Here is a 12,729-nt window from a genome sequence, read left to right as displayed (position 1 = left end):
GCAGTTTCAAATATCTCACATTTCAAATACTGATGGATTACAGAGCTGAAATGCCTGCTTCCTGATTAAATTAAACGACCGGACTCTGTTTTGTCAGGAGTAAGGTGTATTATAGAGATTATGGTTCAAAACCGAAACCCACAATGCAAATGGAACTCCTAAGGTACCAAAGTGCCACAATCTGTTGCAACCTTTATCCACACTTCCATCGGGTGTTTTTTGTTCAGGGGTTGCTTTGTGCAAGATGGCCTTGGGAGGTTGTGGGCTCTCCTTCATTGGAGGTTTTTAGGCATTTCAGGGGGTCGGACGAGATGACTCTTGGGATCCCTTCCAAAGATACAATTCTATGAGTCTGTGATCTGCTGATGCATATATATAATATGCATGCATATCTCACCAGCTATTTACAAATCAATTACCTTTGCTGTGTGTTCCCTTTCACATTTAATTTCCATGTTTGTATTTCTAGCAAAAACAGCAAAGATTCTTATACAGATAAAGACAAAGTTAATGAAGTGGCAAATGGCCCATCACAAAGCCATCTAGGGCTGCCATTCCAACCATGCTTACTCAGAAGTAAGTCCCATTCAGTTCAGTGGGTTTTACTCCCAGGAAAGTGGGGTTAGGATTGCTGTCTATTTTGGTAGTTTAACAACCTGTAACTCCATTTTAATGACAGTATTTAATACCTAAATGAGTATTTAATACAGAAAATGTATTAAATGTGAATTAAATGTATTAAATGTGAATTAGCCAGCTTTTAGTAGGCTGCCTGTGGGGGAGAATTCACTAGAAATATATCCTGGAGATCAGCATATGGAAAATGTGGAAACATTTGCCTATGACACTTGGCTGTAATTTCACCATGAGGTGTCTCAGTGCTCTCGCACCAGAGCCCCAGCAGAGCCTTGCTCAGGTGACTCAGATACCTGCGATACTCTTGCAGGTACCAGTTCATTAGGAATCAGGAGATGCAAAGAGCCAGGAAGGTTCCATCTGGTCCTACACGGTTTCTAGTCCCAGTCCAGTCATCGAAAGCAAAGGGACTTAATTGACTAATAGGTTCTATTGTTCTCACTGGATCTCATTTACAGCCAGCTTTCAGTGAATGGGGGCCTCTTGCTCTGGCCTGGCTTCTTGGTCTGAACCACAGACAGGTGCAGGTTCAGATGCTGCCATATTGCCTGTTCCTCTTTACTCGCCTTTCAGATTGGTTATTGTTAAATACAGTGGGAATGGTAATTTTGTGTGGAGAAGGAGGGGTGGCTTTAGATTTCCTCACTGACCCCAAAATGACATTGCGCCCCAAAATGACTTTCATGTTTACTGTGGGGAAGGGAAATCAGCTGTTGGAGGAGAGAACTTGGGAAGAGAAACGAGAAGCAAAGAAGGGCTGGGGTGCTCCCTGCCCTCTTGCTGCCTCTTTGTATTACTTTAGAAATGGGTGTTATAAATTGGGGTGGGTTTTTTTACATGCAATTGTATGTGCCATTAATTAGACCCTCACTCTCCTGGTAAGCTGAACTACTGGGAAGTATTCCTAAGAAGGTCTTGATGCAGAAAAGAATTGGAATGGTGATTTATTTTATTATTTTATTTTATTTTTTTATAAGATATTTATTAAAGTTTAACAATTACAAAGAAAGAAAAACAGACAATAATAATCAAAAATACAGGGAAATACAATGCTAAAAAGAAAAAAGAGAAAAAAGGAGAGAAAAAGAAAACCCAAAAACAACACAGTTAAACAATAACATTTAAAAACAATAACATCCAATATTTTCATATCTTTATCGTTCATTTACTTATTTCCATGACTTCCTCACGCCTCCCTTTTTGTATTCTTAATTCATAATTGTATCAGCAAGTCCTTTCCCTCTTTCTCAGATTTTATTCCATAATTTATCTTAACGCAATTCAACCTTAAATTTTACACTTTAACCCATTAACAATCCATTTTAACTTAATTCTTTATAACCTTTCTGCTAAGACCATGTAGGTTCATTCCAGCATCTTTCTAACATTCATTAATTTTACAATACTTTTTAAAATATACTTTAAATTTCTTCCAATCTTCTTCCATCGACTCTTCCCCCTGGTCTCGAATTCTGCCAGTCATTTCCGCCATTTCCATGTAGTCCATCAGTTTCATCTGCCATTCTTCCCTGGTAGATCTTGCGTCTTCCAATACTTTGCAATAAGTATTCTTGCTGCTGTTGTGGCGTACATAAAAAACGTTCTATCTTTCTTTGGCACCAATTGGCTGACCATGCCCAGGAGAAAGGCCTCTGGTTTCTTCAAAAAGGTATATTTAAATACCCTTTTCATTTCATTATAGATCATCTCCCAGAATGCCTTAATCTTTGGGCATGTCCACCAAAGGTGAAAGAAAGTACCTTCTGTCTCCTTATATTTCCAGCATTTTTTATCAGGCAAATGGTAAATTTTTGCAAGCTTGACTGGTGTTATGTACCACCTATAGATCATTTTCATTAAATTCTCTTCTAAGGCATTACATGCCGTAAATTTCATACCAGTGGTCCATAACTGTTCCCAGTCAGGCATCATAATATTGTGTCCAACATCTTGTGCCCATTTAATCATAGCAGATTTCACCATTTCATCTTGAGTATTCCATTTCAACAGCAAGTTATACGTTCTTGACAAATTCTTAACTTTAGAGTCTAACAGTTCTGTTTCCAATTTGGATTTTTCCACCTGGAATCCTTTTTTTTTTTGTCCAAATTACATGCCTCCATTATTTGTTAATAATGGAGCCTGTCTCGCACTCTGTTTTTTAATTTTTCAAAACTCTGCAATTTTAGTCTATCTCCCTCTTGTTCCAAAATTTCCCAATACTTCGGCCATTTAGCCTCCATATTAAGTTTTTTCTGAGCCTTTGCTTCCATTGGTGACAGCCATCTTGGGGTTTCATTTTCTAGCAAGTCCTTATATCTTGTCCAGACATTAAACAATGCTTTTCTAACAATGTGGCTTTTGAACGCTTTATGTGCTTTGAACTTATCATACCACAGATATGCATGCCAACCAAATACATTATTGAAACCTTCCAAATCCAACACATCAGTGTTTTCAAGAAGCATCCATTCTCTCAGCCAGCAAAATGCGGCTGATTCATAATAAAGTTTAAGGTCTGGCAGGGCAAATCCACCTCTTTCCTTAGCATCTGTTAATATCTTAAATTTTATACGAGGCTTCTTGCCCTGCCAGACAAATCTAGAAATATCTCTCTGCCACTTCTTGAAACAGTCCATTTTATCCAAAATTTGCAGCGTTTGAAACAAAAACAACATTCTTGGCAATACATTCATTTTTATCACAGCAATTCGGCCTAACAGCGATAACTTCAAATTTGACCATATTTCTAAATCCTTTTTCACTTCAGTCCAACATTTTTCATAATTATCCTTAAATAAATTCACATTCTTAGCAGTCATGTTTACCCCTAAATATTTCATTTTCTTAACCAGTGTCAATCCTGTCTCCTTCTGAAACTTTTCTCTCTCAATCTCAGTTAATTTTTTCTCTAGGACTTTAGTTTTCATCTTATTCAGCTTAAAACCTGCTACCTGACCAAATTATTGAATCAGTTCTAATACTCTTTTAGTGCTTGATTCTGGCTCCTGTAGATTTATTTTATTTTTTAAACAAGAAGCCCTCCCTGGAAAATGAATAGATTGTCATGGAAGCTGCTGATGGATGAAATGTCAGGAATGGTGTGTTAGTCCATAAAACAGTAATAAGATTGAATGACAGCATCCCAAACTGAACAGTAGCATGGCAGTCTAAAGAGCCAAATGACAGCTTGTGAGCTAGACTGAAAACATGTTCGGGATGGAATGACAGTTTCCATAGTGAAATATTGGTGGCAAAACTGTACGAAGAGCAATCTGGCAGCAGGCAGTGACAATGGCATGATGATGTTAACAGCAAAGTACAAAAGGTAATATGACAGTGCGAAGAAGAGAGCCACAGTTCCTGTGGTAGCCTAAATGAAATAACAGATCCACGAGGATTTGGGGTGGCATCTGCTGCTTCACAACCTTGTGACTCCGCTCAGTTCCTCATAACACAACTGCCAAGTCCCCTCCTTCCAGTCATCAAATCATCCCAGCTACTTCTGTTCCTTTCTCTTTGGAGTTCCCCTAACAGCCTCCTGTTAATTTCTCTAGGGCCAAAGATAAAATTCCTTCATTTTTAACCACAGGAGTTGGGAAGTCCTTAGTGCCTTTCTCTCCACTGCCACAAATTCACTGGGTGCCCTCAGACAAGCCATGACAGATCAATCTGCTCTCTGGTTTGTGGGGGTGATAATACTACTGGCCTGCCATATTGTAGTCCAGTCTTATTAACCTGGCGATTTGGGGGTTTTCTTAAGGGAAATGCAGGGAGGAGGAAGCTGTGAAGTTGATTGTAGCAGATGTGCCATTATTTAAAGACTGGAACCAGGGAAAGAACTGAGGGTTTCAGTGGGGAGCGGAAATACGTTGTCCGGACATCAGGTCCACACATGGATGGAGAACAGGTGTACCTGTTGGGAACCCACAAAGGAGCAGACATGGAATGCAAGTTTCCTTAAAGCCAGGCATCATCCCTGCACAGTCATCAGATCTAACACAAATGCCAGACCTGTTCCTTAATGCTAGTTGTGTGTGTGTTTGGGGTATTTAATTGTAATAGTGGGTAAAACTTAAACATAGAGTCAACTACGAAGTACAGAACCAGGGTAGGTGATGAAGGTCCTTTTTTTAAAGAAAAAGATATTTATTAAAGTTTCAAGAAAGATTACAAAAAAGTTGCAAAATAAGAAAAGAGAAAAAAGGAAAAAATTACAAAATACAGAAAAACGAAAAACAATTAAAATCAAATCAATCTTTTCGTATCTTATCTTTTGTTTACTTGTTTCCCTGACTTCCTCACACCTCCCTTTTTGTATTCCAGTTCAGTTATTTAATTCAGCAAATCCTTTCCCTCCTTGTTTTTATCTTATTCCTCTACCTTGATGTATTATATCTTTACATTCTCACCTGATAATGAGGCATCTAATCATAGCCTGCATTTTTATCAAGGCTTATATTTTGATCAGGATCTGTATTTTAAAATGAGCTTAAAGATTTTCAAATGTTTTATGCCAGGCAGAAGACCAGCTGCCTAAGTACTTTGGCAAGATGTTTATCCTCCTGGACAAGGGGGCCCCCTGATTTATAGCAGAAAACAATTCTCAAAGTCGTAAAAAGGGAATTACAGGCTGAGAGCAAGGTTACACTGACCCTACATATTACAGAATATAAAAAAGCTGAGAAAAAAACATAATTAAGAGTTGGTAAATAGTAAAATAAAACCATGTGCCTCCCATTAAACTTGAGCCATATCTTCCTAAGGTTAAAGGCCAAGAGCAAATGGAGAAAGCAACTGGAGAAGGGGAGTGTAAACAGAAGAAGAGGCTTTTCCCTATTTTATTTTGAGGCTGTAAACTGTTCCTTCCTTTTTACTTTGAGAAGGTTTATTCTTCTAAAAAGCTATCTATGATAAATGTATGAAATATATTGGCTTAAATGTAATTATGCAAAGGATCTAGAAAGAAAGAAATGTTAAATTCTTATTTCATAGAGTCATATTGCTGTAGGAGACCAGAGGGGCAAACGAGCCCAGCCCCCTGCCAGACAGGAGACGCCATCGAGCACTCCTGACATATGGTTGTCAGGCCTTTGTTTAAAGACCTCCAAAAAGGAGATCTTTCATTGATGATGCATGAGAATGTGAACCCAAGATCTCTGACATCTGTTAAAGATAAAAATTTAAAACTATTAACCATCTGTTTTGGAGGGCAAGAGGTGAGCTGGTAATTAAGGTTCCTTGTTGAGACAAATGTAAGATATATGACTACTTATTTGTCATTTATAGATAGAAGAATATATAGCTTTTTGTTTGCGTGTCGAGGTCCCCAGGTCCACCCCAATAACTCACACATCACACAGAATTTTTGTTTAAGGTTTTTGGCATAATTTTGGCCACAACTTTATTAAAATACAAATTTGTGAGTGGTTGCTTAGGCATTGGTTGCGACTATCTGCCCCCACCATGGGGGACAGACTGACATTCTGCACGATGCGAAAGTCAGAATGGGGGTTACGCGGAGCAGGGAACCTGCCCTCACCCCAAATGCAACCAGGCATTGGTTGCGACTATCTGCCCCCACCATGGGGGACAGACTGACATTCCGCACGATGTGAAAGTCAGAATGGGGGAATACACTTGGGGGTTACGCGGAGCAGGGAACCTGCCCTCACCCCAAATGCAACCAGGAGCTCATTGCTATGGCCCGAGCCCCCTTGACAGAGTGGACAAGCAATAGTTAGCCCCCAATTCCTTTAACGGAATCCCTTGCAGCAGCAGCATTAGAGGGGCAGGCACAGCCAATCCATGCCCCTCAACCAACCAAACCATAAACCAATGCCTAACCGCCACCGAGCACTCAAGCTCGCCGCCAACCACTCACAGCTGCAACCCCACCTTCAAACCCAACACAACAGAATTTAACCTTGTGTCATTTCCCAACGGGGAAAGATGCACACCATCGTCCCTGAAAAGGACGGCCTCCTTGAAGGTGATATTGGGGTGCGCAATCACGGAACCACCATGAGCAATGACTGTTTTCATTGCCACCTTATTAACGCGCTTTCTGGCTCCTTCAGTGGCAGCTGGACAGCGACTGCCACGCCAGGTGCGCCTCTGCAGCAACTGGGACCAAAAAACTTTCACACCCAGTAAAAACTCTGCCAATTCAGCCAGGTCCTTTTGAACTGTAAAACGTAAAGAACAACAGTCCGTGGCAGGCAGATCATTTCCCCCTAACTGCAGCACGATAGCTGTAGGGGGCCCCTCCAACCTCACATGCTTCCGAACAAGGGGAAGCAATTCGGCCCACAGCACTCCACGCCGGGACAGCCAAGACACTTGCGCGTGTTGAGGAAGGCCAAGACTGAGTCCAAGTCTAGACTCCCTTGCTCTGATACCGGCCCAGTAGTCAATGCTGTAGCCCACAATGCGAACAGCAGCCACACCTAAGAGAAGACAAGCAAAATTAAGTATGGGTGATCAACGATGTCTATGCACATATCCACAAAATGCATTGGACTTCCAAAGGCCCATGTTCTTAATTCTTTCTACAGACAGTCCCCAATGAGCTGCTGTAGTGGCAGCACCATTGCGGAAAGAATGAGGGGCGTAACCTGCTGCTTTCAAACCACAAGCTGCAATCGCTTTCCGCATCTCCTTAGCAAATTGATGCCTAGCCAATGGGGCGCCATCCTCATGAATAAGGAATGGACCCTCCCCCGTGGCCTGAGATCCAAATACCTGGAGGTATCCTCCACCGGGCAAGGACCCTTATTCCCAGTGGCAGGCAGCCTAAGAGTGGCACCCCTGCCTAACTGGTCTGTCTTCGAATTCCGGATAAACAGGACCACCTCCTAAGGGGATAAAGTTACGTCCTGCAAAAGCAGTCCCCTTGACTCTCTGCCACAGGTGAATTCCAATACCACCTCACCTACACTCAGGGCGCCAAAAAGGCTAAAGAAAAGGCGGCTGAAAAAAGCTGTGCTACATATTTGAAACAGCAAATGCTCCTCAACTTTAAGCGCATGCTGGCCAGCAAATCAAGTTATAGGCTTCCTTACCACAGGGGATAGAGTGCCCAGCCTACCCCTGCCTTGCGCACCACAAATTTGGCGCAAGGGTCTTTATTAAAAAAGGCTTTGCAGAAAAAGGAAATGGCCGTCGGTTGGATCCTGAGCATCCTGGCCACTTGGCCCAATTGAAAGAGGTGGGCCATCCTATGGAGTTGGAGCCTATTCCAACCGTCCAAGGCCCTGTGCACGACAAACTTTTTTCAAGGTCTCTGAAAATTAAGCTTCACTATAACAGACATTGCAGCGGACTGAATTCTGATAGTTTTTTCAGCACATCCAATCTGTAGCAGGTGGGCCAAATCCTGCAGGATGTGCTCAGCGTATGGGGGCAAGTTCCTCTGAAGGCCAAGGGCTGTCAACTAAAACCCTAAGAAATCAGTCCAGGCCTTCTCATAAGAGCTAAAAAGCAGAAGGGGAATGGAAGCTGCTACTCCCTGTAATTACTAATTGTTGACAAAGTGCAACAGGTGGTCCGGAAAAGTCCAGCAATAGCTGAGTGTCTGGAGCCCAGGATCTGAAGCACTCCATCTGAAAATGGGATAGAGTGTCAGCAATATCATTAGAGGATCCCGTAAACAGGTGAGCAGCAAGCACAATATTAAACCTTAAGCAGTACCGCTCAAAAGCATGAGCGGAGGGGCGGAGACTCTGCTGGAGCATGTGGACTGTTCTGCCAAGATGCTCACCACTGCCTGGTTATCCGACCAAAAGCAGATCTGACGGTCACTGAACCTCTGGTCCAGATGTGAACTGCTACTACAATGGGGAAAACTCAAGCAAAGTTAGGTCACATGGTAGCCTCACCACACTAGGCTTGAGGCCATGGCTTTGCACACCAGCAGCACCTGAAATAAAAACCAAAGGCCAAAGATCCAGCAGCGTCAGCATGAACCTGAAAATCGCTGTGCAGGTTCAAGGTATCCTGCCATGTAAGCGTACACGAAGGTAAGGGGACCTCGGGCCGCAGACAGCCTGGCCAAGTGGGAACGGAAGGGGCAGCCTGGGACAACCAATCTGCATGCAAGATTAATTAAATGACCCAGGAAGATCGGATCTGATGAAGCATCACTTACTTCATAAGAAGTATTACAAAATAACTTCATTCCAGGCAGACAGCTTCTCCATAGGCAAGCGGTATGTTTGAGCAAAAATATCCCTCTGGATCCCCAAATAATGATTGGCTTGCCCTGCCAGGCTCAAGGCCAGTGTACATGATGAAGAAGGGACCCCAGGCCATGAGACAACCTGGCCAAGCAGGAACGGAAGGGGCAGCCTGGAGCAACCACCCTGCGTGCAAAATTTAACTGACCTAGCAAATGATAGGATTTGACAAAGCAACACTTGCTTCAGAAGAAGTATAACAAGAATAACTTCCTTGAAGGCAAACAGCTTCACCACAGGCAAGCAGATGTTTGAGCAACGGTATCCAGCTAACCCCCAAATACGTTACTGCCTATGAAACACCCAGCTCCTCAGAGGAATAAAGGGTGTCTAGCAAGCCTACGGAGGCTGGTGTTATGTGAACCAGCCAGTAAAATAATCCAAAAAATTGGTACCCCCAGTTAAATGAGTATAGACTCACACTGTTCAATCCAGAAAGGCACTAAAGGACTCGAGCGCTGCACAGTCTATTGCGCAACCCATTGGCATCACCTTATAATATAAGGAGCCCCATCCCAATTAAAGCCCAACCACTTAAAATCATGGGTGAACCAGCAGCAGCCTAACAGTCAATTCAGTATAGCATATTGCCAACAAGGCACCTCTTCCAATTTTGTGGTAAGCTCAACCGCCTGCTCCAAAGACGCGAAACAATTCCTTAAGGATAGCGTCATTCACTGAGGTGCCTTTGGGATGCGATAAATAAGGATCAGATGGAATTATATGGGGCTTTCTTAGGGGTCCCACCATACGTTCCAATGCTTTCTAACCTTCTTTCTGGCTACCTTAGGTGGCTCTCTAACTGACTTTTGATTTGCTGTATTCCGAGCCACTGGCTAAAAAAGCCAGAGGAATCCTAAACCTTGAGAAAACCCTTCCCACAAGCACAAAGTCGCTGACCCATCTAGATAACTTTTAGCCAGGCTTTCAAGGGAGATAATTTTATGGGAATATGGGCGAGAGATAAGGAGCTATTGCTTGCCAGCTCCCAGCACCCGCTTGGGCAGGGGGCACCTTGTGCTGCCAACATGATGTGTAAAATTTACAGGGCTGACACTATCCAGAAACCCTTAAACAATAAAGCTGTCACCGGGCCAGCTTCCTGCACACCAGTTTCAGGTTCTACTGCTCAGGGAATTTCCATTTGAAATGTGGAGCTGAGCAAGTGGTCCACACGTCCCCATCCCTGCGATCCAGCAAGCTGTGGGGATGATGGCAGCCCTGCGTCTAACATTCCCATCATAGTGAATTGCTACTTATAGAATCATAGAGTTGGAAGGGACACCAACAATCTTCTAGTCTACTCCCTAATAATAATAATAAAATAAATAAATAAATAAATATACCCCGCCCATCTAGCTGGGCTTCCCCTGGTTGGCTTCCAACAAAATATTAAAATACAGTAATGCATCAGACATTAAAAGCTTCCCTAAATAAGGCTGCCTTCCGATGTCTTCTAAATGTCTGGTAGTTGAAATCTGGTGGGAGGGTTCTCCACAGGACAGGTGCCACCACCGAGAAGGCCCTCTTCCCGGCCCCCTGCAACCCGGCTTCTGTCCAGTTAGAACGATGGGGGAGCATGCAGCTGTCCCATACAGGGACCAATTCTGCAACCTAGGCATTACTGGCACTACGTGCTGACCCGCTGAGCTAACCAGGATGATCCTTAAAAACCTGGGACAGACTCACCCTGACCCCATAGAGGTCCAAGGTGACGTCTTAATCGTCATCAGAGCCCAGGAATGAAGTACCTGTGAGGAGTGTAAGCATCATCCCTGCTCCTTTTTGCGCTCCTCCTGGACTGCCGCCTCCGAAGAGCTTCCTTCTGGAAGAAGGCACCTGGGGCATCAGCAAGTCATCCTCTGCAGGAGAGACAAGTTCTGGAGGCATCTGCAAAGGCCCTGTCATAGTCTGCAAAAAACTAAACAATGTGAGGAACCGGTGAAACCAATGCTTCGTGCGCCACATGGGGACGCTATTCAGGCCGGAAATTGCTGCCAGAGGCTATCGAATTCTCGAGCAAAGCCCTAGGATCACCTGCTAGGCCAGATATAAATGTTTCCAATGAGGTAACAGACTTGAGGCAGCCCATCACCTGTCCAGGTACCCCTGCTTGCCCTTTTAGAGGGAAGCACCCCCTCAAGAAACCCAAATTTATTTTGATTTGTTTTGTTATAACAATGGCTAAGTGAGGTATATGAACCCTGTCTCCCAGGACCCAGTCCTGCACTCTAGCCACTAAGCCACAATGGCTCGTCTCTAAAATATTTTCTTTACAATTAAATTACACAGGCTGCAATGTCAGCCTAAAATAATGCAATAAAAACAAGTGCAGCAAACTAGGCCTCAAAAATGGCGCTCCCGCCAAAAAGAAGCAGGGAAGGTGGTGATCACAAGGGGGCCGGCTCCCAGGCCCCAATTAGGCCATGCCTGCCTCCCTGCAGCCCTGGCAGACACCAGGCCGCCCTGCTTCGCAGGGAAGGCCTGCCAGGCTCACAAGGCCCAAACCGGCCCTTTAAGGAATAGGGCGGGGGGAGCTCACAGCAAGGCCTCCTAAGGGCTGGCAAGGCCAGAGGCACCAGGCGCCGCCGAAAAAAAGCCTAAAAACGGCCGCCCAAGGCCAGGCCGAGGCTTCAACGTTAAGGTAAGCTGGGGGGGGAAGGGGGGGTAGGGGGGAATTAAAAGACCAAAGGGGAAAGCAGAGTAAAAGTAAAAGAAAATATTACACAGGAAAAAGAAAATTTAATAGGACTAAAATATCAATTAAATAGAAGCTAACGCAATTAAAGCAGGCCAAAGACACAAGGTAATTTGTAGAAAAATACAACCGTCTCCCTTCGCTGTGATCAATCCGCTGCACGGGCGAAAAGAGGAAGCCCTGGCCTCGTGCAAGGAGTTTTAGCATTTCTGGCTGTCAATCAATAAATGGCAACATTAATTTCTTCCCAACAACAAGGGAAGCCCCAATCGCATCAGTGGCCAACGATCAGTTAGCCCGCCCCCAACTTTGGAGTGTCCTGGTGGCCCCCACCGCAACACGTGCTCTCCATGAAGGAGAACACGCTTTCCCATAAAAGGCAATAGGAAATGGGTGTATCTTTTAGGATTGGTTCTAGCAAACAGCCAATGGGAATTTCAACCAGGCTGATTGGACAGAGGCAGCCAAAGGAGGAGCAAGGAGGCTGGGCTGAGGGAATATAAGTGCTGGCCATAATGGCAGGAGCCCAGGCCAGAGCTTGGTAACCATATACCACTGTGCCTCTCATTTATTTGTCTGACAAATAAATTATTATTTTAATTTCTCTATTGCTGCGTTGAATATTTCATTCCAGCTAAGCGTTAACCACAAGCAGGGTGCTACAATAATAATCCATTTTTGCATACTCCTTTATAACATTGCTGCTAGAACCACTTAACTTCATGCCAACATCATTCTAACATTCATTAATTTTGCAGTGTTTATGTAAATAGTCTTTAAATTTCTTCCAATCTTCTTCCACCAACTCTTCTCCCTGGTCTCGGATTCTGCCGGTCATTTCCGCCAATTCCATATAGTCCATAACTTTCATCTGCCATTCTTCCAGGGTGGGTAGATCTTCTGTCTTCCAATACTTTGCAATGAGTATTCTTGCTGCTGTTGTAGCATACATAAAAAAAGTTCTATCCTTCTTTAACACCAATTGGCCGACCATGCCCAAGAAAAAGGCCTCTGGTTTCTTCAGGAAGGTATATTTAAATACCTTTTTCATTTCATTATATATCATCTCCCAGAAAGCCTTGATCTTTGGGCACGTCCACCAGAGGTGAAAGAATGTACCTTCATTTTCTTTACATTTCCAACATTTATTATCATGCA

This window comes from Podarcis melisellensis, assembly GCF_964234715.1.
Source record: "Podarcis melisellensis genome assembly, chromosome: 4".
NCBI classification, from domain to species: domain Eukaryota; kingdom Metazoa; phylum Chordata; class Lepidosauria; order Squamata; family Lacertidae; genus Podarcis; species Podarcis melisellensis.
This window is presented reverse-complemented; position numbering follows the sequence as displayed.